The 7,685-nt window shown below is 36.6% G+C and overlaps 1 protein-coding gene across 1 annotated transcript in view; it reads right to left on the reverse strand.

Moving 5' to 3' along the window:
• The window catches only part of MED12L (mediator complex subunit 12L), a 180,192-nt gene that overhangs the window by 22,244 nt on the left and 150,263 nt on the right, over nucleotides 1-7,685 (reverse strand). Inside the window, exon 45 of the transcript XR_014695904.1 lies at nucleotides 1,789-1,870. The gene's annotated coding sequence lies outside the window, so the exon portion shown is untranslated. The remainder of the gene's footprint in view (nucleotides 1-1,788; nucleotides 1,871-7,685) is intronic.

A 7,685-nucleotide genomic window follows, 5' to 3' on the forward strand; every position in this document is an offset into this window, starting at 1 on the left:
TTTTTCTTTCTCTGTGAAGTGTCATTCAGAGATGGCCCCTGAAGTTTCACAGGATTTTATATCTGATCTTGTATTTGTCCAGGTAGACTGTTCATGCTGAAATACTCTTTTCCAGAAAAAGTAGCTAAGACAGTATAAATAATTCCTTGAATTAAAATTAAAAAGCTCTATCATAGTATCTTTAATAATAATAATAAAAAAATAAATAAAATTTGCTGCCTTATCCTATCCATGTAAATTCATAATGGACATCAATAAGCGATGGCATGCCTGATTAGGTATCTTTACAATTAGCTACAGAAAGCAACACAAAGGCTCTTCTAGATCTGATTTCTATTTCACTTTTGAAATTAAAATAAAGATATTTTAAATAATTTTTGAGATTAGCATTGAAAATATCCAGTCTACATCTGCAATATTACTTTAACAGCAATATCTGCATTTCAGTTCATCTGCTGCTTGAATATATTTGCAGGTTAACACCTCTGCTTGCAAGGTGGTCTGAAAGGAGACTGACGATCTCATTATAAATCATGTTTAGTCACCCAGTTTGAGAATATGTTCCAATAATGAGGAGAGCAGATTTTGCAAAGGCATACAGAGTTTTAAAAAAAAAAAAAAAGTTAGGTGATCCCTCTTTATGCCCATCTCCAATAACCATCCAGGTAAAAGAGAAATATATTACAACTTTTTACAAGGCAAGAAAACAGACCTTTCTTAATTAAGTAGGTTACAATGTATATGCCCATATTGAATGCACTAAGCAGGAGTTTTTAATGTGTCTGTCAATACTGTGGATAATTTATTAGGCCCCACGTTAACTGATATGGTTAAAGTTCAAAAGCCATAGTCAGTGGGTGTCCTTGGCTGCTCAGACCCAGTGCAGACATCAATAATAACCTATCCCAATCAGAAAAGATTAATTACTTTCTGGCTTCACATGTGAGATGCTCAAAGGTCAGAAGGGTAGACAACAAGAACAAAAGAAAGCCTAAGCTTGTGACAAGCAGATTGCAGACAAAGCTGCTTCTCTGCTGTGACCTGTCTGAACTAAAATGACTTGAAAACACAGGGTCAAGGTGCAGAGCAGTGAGACAGCTGAATTCCACACAGCATTCTCCACACCCTATAGAAGAGAATAGCTTTCCTTCTTAGGGATTAATAGAATCCTACAAGGGGCATAAGAGTTTAGCTATTGGTGAAAATTTATGTTTGTTTGCAATGTGTTAGTATTGACCAAATTCATCTCTATATTTTACAATTAATTCAATATCTGAAACAAATACTCCAAGAACTTTAATGTAACTCCTGAGTTACACTTTGCTCCTGGTTCTTACATCGTGTTCTATCTACACTTATAAATTTGCATTTTTTTGTTTATGTGGGGAAAAAACATTACTTATCCAGCAGAAAAGGAAAAACAACAAAAAAAAACTACTACAAAATATTTACACTGTTCTCCATCATGTAAGTTCCAAGAACAATACTAATTTACTTTCACATCCCCTCTAACAGTAACTTATTTGATAAAAAATGGAGAAAACTTAGAAATTAATGTACCTGACCTACAACTTCACCTTTCCCTAAGATAAGAATCCTTGAAAATGCCTTATTGCCTTAAATTTTAAGTCTTTATTACTGATACAAAATGATGGTCACAAACTAGCAACTGACAGCAATATTTAACCAAGCAGCAATATACTTTATACCATTTTTCAACTATTGGCAAGAGTACAAAAAATATGTATATATTAAAAATCAGAACAGTTGCATTGTATATTATGGTACCTCAGTCTCCATAGGGCCTTCACTGCATCACCAAGAGAAATCTGGACACCACTGGAGGCTTTGCAACAGTAGCAAAATTAACCTGCAAAAGAAGTATAAAACATGTGAATGTAATATATGGAGAATACAGAAAATCAAGGAAAGCAGAGGCAACAAATAATCAAATTATATGTTGTTTACACTGACAGTCACTTAGCTTTTTACACTAATTTTATGCTAATTGAATTTCAGAGCATTTCAAACAGCTGGGAAGAATCAACATAGGTGCCAGAAGTTACTGAGTTCCTCATCAAAACAAAAACATTGCACCTTGACTGGTTCTAGTTATCACCCCGACAAATGTGTGCCCCTGTAATTTGTATCCTCTGGTAAAATGCTAACTATTAATGCCTGTCAAAATACAGATGATATTTAGAAGGACCAACTTTTTAATGTAGATGTTAACTGCAAAGCAGCTTGTTTTACTTTAGATGCCACTCTCTGTTGCTATACATACTCAACAGTATATAGAAAGAGACCTATTGTCTCCTGGTAGGATTTTTACATTGCTGTAGTTTCACTGAAATCATCTTATTTCTTTAGGCAGTAACAGAGGAGTAGGAGTGGAAACAGGACCAGGAAATCCGAGGTGCATTGTGAAGTCAGACTTTCCCTTCTGAAAATTAACAAGGCCACTGATTTAAATCAAACTACAGCTGAACTCCAACAGGATTATTGTCATGAGATTTTGGCAGTAGGAAATGAGAGTGGAATTCGTTTTCCCATAGACTAGCTGCCTTGTTCTCTCTGCATCAATAGAAGTGTTTATTTAAGCTTTGTCAGCATTCAGTACTAAAACACCAAGGTTCAAACTGTATGCCTGAATGTGTTTCCTTATATGTATGAGAAAAACACAATCTTCTGTAGATCTACTCCTCTGATATATTGTTTGGTTTCTTGGAGAGTTGTATACAGCACTGCATTGCATAAAGCAGGTAAGACTAAAAGTCCCCATATTAATATTTGCACAAATACGCTAGCAATTTAAAAACACTAATTGTATTTTAAGAATCAATGGATGCTTTACTGGGAACTTGTCCAATTCATTACAATAAAACTAAAGTGCCTAACCATGGCCTTGAGCCACAGAAGTGTACCTAACTGTGTTATTTTGAAAATTCCCAGTGAGGCACTCAGAGAGTTGTGCAATTCTTTTAAAGGCTGTCCAACAACCCACTGAGTCAGCCCTTAACAAAACTTTATCATATTTATGTTAGTTGTTCTGTTAGAAACCTGCATTTCACAGTCTGGAGAAAAAGACTCGCTTTAAAACTTACTTAAAGAAACTGATTTATACTACAAGCTTTAATCAGGTGCCAGAGTTATGGTACTGCTCCTGGAAGTGCTGTGGTCACATCTAAAAACTGCCATATTTGCTTTAGAAAACCAGATAGGATGACCTGAAGATTTGCAGAGATTGTACCCTATAAGTCAAAGTAAATTTACCCTTAATGTCTAAGAACTTGAATACATTACATATTAAATTAGAAATTTCTGCATGCTCTTTAAAGTACAGTTTATTTATGTTCTTGGGCACTCAGCCTCTGAAGCTAAGATCTACAGCTCTGAAGAGTACATTGGAAATACCACAGTGAAATGTAAAATACCAGTCTGGTTCTGGCTCTGTCTGTCAGAATGGGTCAGAATGCCTAATTGTGCATAAAAGATTCTGATATTGAAGATGTCCTTTGGAGCATTTAGGTTTGACATTTAGGTTAAGACAAGCTGAGAAGATCTCACTGAAAGTTGCTGCTGAAAGTGCCATGCATTTTTTTGCTTACAGCCTCATCCCAGGACTCATTTTGTTAGGAATGGAGGAGCATGGACATACAGCATCTGCTCCCAGAGAAACAGGTAGCAGCAGGGGCTTCCTTCCAGATGCAGCAGTTACTGCTGCAGATGTGAACCGGATGCTCTCTTACTGTACGTTTGTTTCAGGCTTCAAAAACTTTGGCAGATGCAACTGCCTCGTCACATCTGCATTTTTTTCCACATGTAGGTTATGGTAGAAGCTTTATTTTTTTCAAGGGAAAATAGTTTTTGATACAAATAGTGGAGCTGAGTGATTCCTCTAGCACTGGCCATGTATCATTTGATCAGTTTTAACAGATTCCTATCCTCCTACTTGATTATTAAAGAAAAATGAGATGGTAGGCAGCTTTGTGCCCTGTGAAGTACTTCACACGGGATTCAATTCTTGGATAGATTTGGATATTCTACATTTCTATATGCTTTATTTTTTCAACATGAATTTTAAAATAACATATTCCTAAAACAACTGACATTCTCCTTTATCACAAATGTTAATATTTTGTTTTGCTTGGTATCACTCTCCTACTTAAGAAAACAGTAAGACAATCCAGTTCTGAAAAACAAGACATTTGATCTGGTACCATACAGAGAATTGGCACGGAATGTATTAGGAAAATTTGGCTGGCAAGAAGCTGTGAAGAAAAAGACAGAACATGAAAACATTTTGCAAAGAGCAAAAAAAGTTCTCCTCTCTAAGGAGAACTGCTGTGATGTGGAGAGAAAGGATGTCCTTATGCTGTGAGGAATGGAATGAGGCAGAGTGGGAATGTTGTATGGCAGGAGCTGAGACACCTGGAGTAGGAGTAGGGGTCGGCAAAATCAGCCAGAGCAGTCTCACAAGGGAACAGTAAACTTTGGGGGTGGGGGAGAATGGCCGGTATCTGCAATGGAAGAACAAATTAAAAAGTAAACAACAATCAAACAAACAAAAAACAGGTACATTATTCAGACTAGAATTTCACCAAAAAGTTACGCTGTTGCTGATGCACAGAACACATCCTTAGGGTGTTCTTTAAAATCGCAACCTGCCCTGTTAATGTAATGTCATTCAACTACTATAAATAAAGGGATTGTTCACAATTTCCTTCAAGATCTCAGCCTTGTGATTTATCACAATTAGCTTGAAAGAAACCAGTAATATACCTAAAAGATACAGAAGCCTTGGGCAACAGCTCCTAATGTGCATAGACAGCATAAAGCTCCCCTCTGCTGCTTTCTGCTGCTGCCACACCAGGAATAGCAGTATTCTAGTATTCTGACTTATCAGCAAGGTTGCCCACTGGAGATGCAGAGTTGCTGCCTGAAGAGTAACAGTATTCTCATTTTCAAAAACAAACAAACAAAAAAAAGTGAGGAAACATTCCTTTCATATATCATTTGCTTTCTGTGACATCATTCTCTAAAGTTTGAGTCATATTTGCACTTATTCCCTGAGGAAGAAGAAAAAGAAAATGCTCACTAAAAAGTAAGCAAAAAGTCAAAAACCAAAATAACAACACTAAATTATGAACTCTAATACAAGATGGATTGAACAGCCTGTGTATATTTGACTTCATAGGCCTGGCTTTCTTCAAGGATACAGAGCTGAAAGTAATGCTGAAATACATAATGAACTAGGTAGTGTTTAGTTCCAGAGTCTAGACTTCTGCTTGGTTGGAATGGTATTTTTGCCTGGAAAAAAAGATCTCAGAATTGAAGTCTGGAACTATGAATTTTACACTAATAACACCAAACTAATGTTCAGGAGAGCTGCCTTGTTTCCTTGCTGTGCCACAGGTATTTCTGTAGTTGTGTACCGACCATCCTGCCAACGGGACCCCTCTCTGCCCGGAGCCCCTTTGGTGCCAGGTGTGTCTCGCTGCACACCCAGGCAGCGCTCCCGATGCCCTAACGTGCAGGGCTGCCCCAGATACACCAGTCTGATACGTACAGTGCTGCTGCTGTCAGTCATGGCTAAAAGCACGACGGCAGCAACGGTGCAACAACACAAAGTTAATGAATGTAATCTGACCACAGTGAACTACCAGTGCTTCCAGAAGCACACAAACCAGAGTTGTAGTGATACACTGCCTTGCCTCCTTTCTTAGGCATGTGTTATATCATATAAGTGTATATTAGGAAATGAACTGCAAAAAAAAAATAAAAAAAAATAAAATGAAATTGGGTTCCATTTTTGGTATGTATAATTTGCTATGAAAATCCATCTCCAAAATACTTTCTTCACTCTACTTTCCTCTTAGAGCTACTGAGTCTACACTCAACCACACTTTCTTGCCAAAATATAGTTTCATTTAACAAAAAGCTCCGTTGATTTTTCTGAATAATGACTTCCATCTAAAGCAATGTCTTTTAATATCAGACACTCCAGAATTTGCCAGCAAAACAGAAAGATCAGCATGGGTTTTTAGAACCATTGTATTCTTTCATAAGTCAGGCCCATTAAATCACAACCGCATTAAAATGGAAAATATTCCACATGTTCTTCAGCAACCTTATGGAGGGAGAACTTTGTAGTTTTTGTAATTTAATACTGTGTTTCTCAGAAGCATAGTAAGAACTGGGTTTTAATTACAATACACATAGTGTAGTGTATCCCTAGATGAATATGCTTTTCTTAAAGCTTTGACAAGGTACATTGTGTACTTTATATGTGTGTGTATATGTATTTAATTCTAATGCAGTTTTTCAAGCATGTGTTTTGGAAGAATGTTCTCAGAAGAAACTTCAGTCCCTTTTTTACCACAGATTATGGAGACTACTACAAATCATTTGAAAATGTCTTTTACATCATTTTTACCTCTCTCCACCCCCCCCACCCCCAAATAAATAATTAAATAAAACCAGAGTGCATCACTTGAGAAGTCTTGACTTCAGCAATCTAGAAGAACAAAATAACTCATTAAAGCAATTCAGCTTTGCCCTTCAGACTGAAATTAAGGTTTAGAAATATGCCTAATGATACCCCTCCAATCCTCTTTTTATCTCTCAGAGGAACAGAATTTGGAAGGACCAGGGACAGTGTGATATCTCCCCTTTTCTCCTTTCTCTTAAGGTAGCACCTAAAAATGTTAGCAAATGATTTAACGCCAGTGCTCAATTGAGGCTTTGTTGTTTTCCTGAGACTGAAAGTGCCAGGTAGTACAAGTAGGTTAGTGTTTCTTTACAAAGTTCCCATGCTGAATCGCACTAAGACCACCCATGTGTTTCACAAGGACAATCACTGCAGTGATAATGAACCTCAGCTGTAGGTACCTCAAGTAAAGTTCTACCAAAATAGCACAGTATGGAAATAAGAGGCAAGCCATCTGAGTAACCGAAAACGTTATTTTAAATATGTAATTCTCAGAGAAGTATTGCTGATATGTGTAAAGGACTTAATTAATGTATTTATGTTCATGATTCTACAAGAACAGCGATCTTCATATATTTTTTACCAAAACATTCTAAATGATTTTTTTTGTCTTTTTTGTTTTGTTTTGTTTTGTTTTTCCCCAGAACCAAGCTGACAAGAAAAGAGAAACCCTTCTGTATGCACACCACAGCTCCTGTTTGGCACTGTGGCACAAAGGCAGATGTAAGTAGGTTCATACTGACTTCAGATGTTTTGGCTTTCCTTGCGGAAAACTAGAACATTTAGTAAAATTAACATGTCTCCAAGAAAATATAAATTCTGTGGAAAGTGAAAAATCTCAGTAAATACATCTGGGTTGAAAATTCTTATTCAGTTCAAGTCATAAATGACGATCTTGTTTGAAGGGTCATTTGGAAGCCATGTGTCACCTTCCTTACAGACTTTCTTACACACATGGATGTGTGTAAGAAAGTTCCTTACAGTCCAGCATCATTTGTGTTATGTGAATTACATTGTTTTTTTCTTATTTCGTGATATGTCTTGAAAACAATCTTTGCCTTATCTTTTAAGCTGGCAGTCCAATATATGTAAAACTGTAGCAAGACACTGTTAGAAATTGTTTAGTCACATTTGTTTATAAACTGATGCAAAGGTCTGAGTATTTATCTATAAGAAAGCAGCAGCTGGCTATTTG

The sequence above is a fragment of the Aythya ferina genome, assembly GCF_964211825.1.
Source record: "Aythya ferina genome assembly, chromosome: 9".
In the NCBI taxonomy this organism is placed as follows: domain Eukaryota; kingdom Metazoa; phylum Chordata; class Aves; order Anseriformes; family Anatidae; genus Aythya; species Aythya ferina.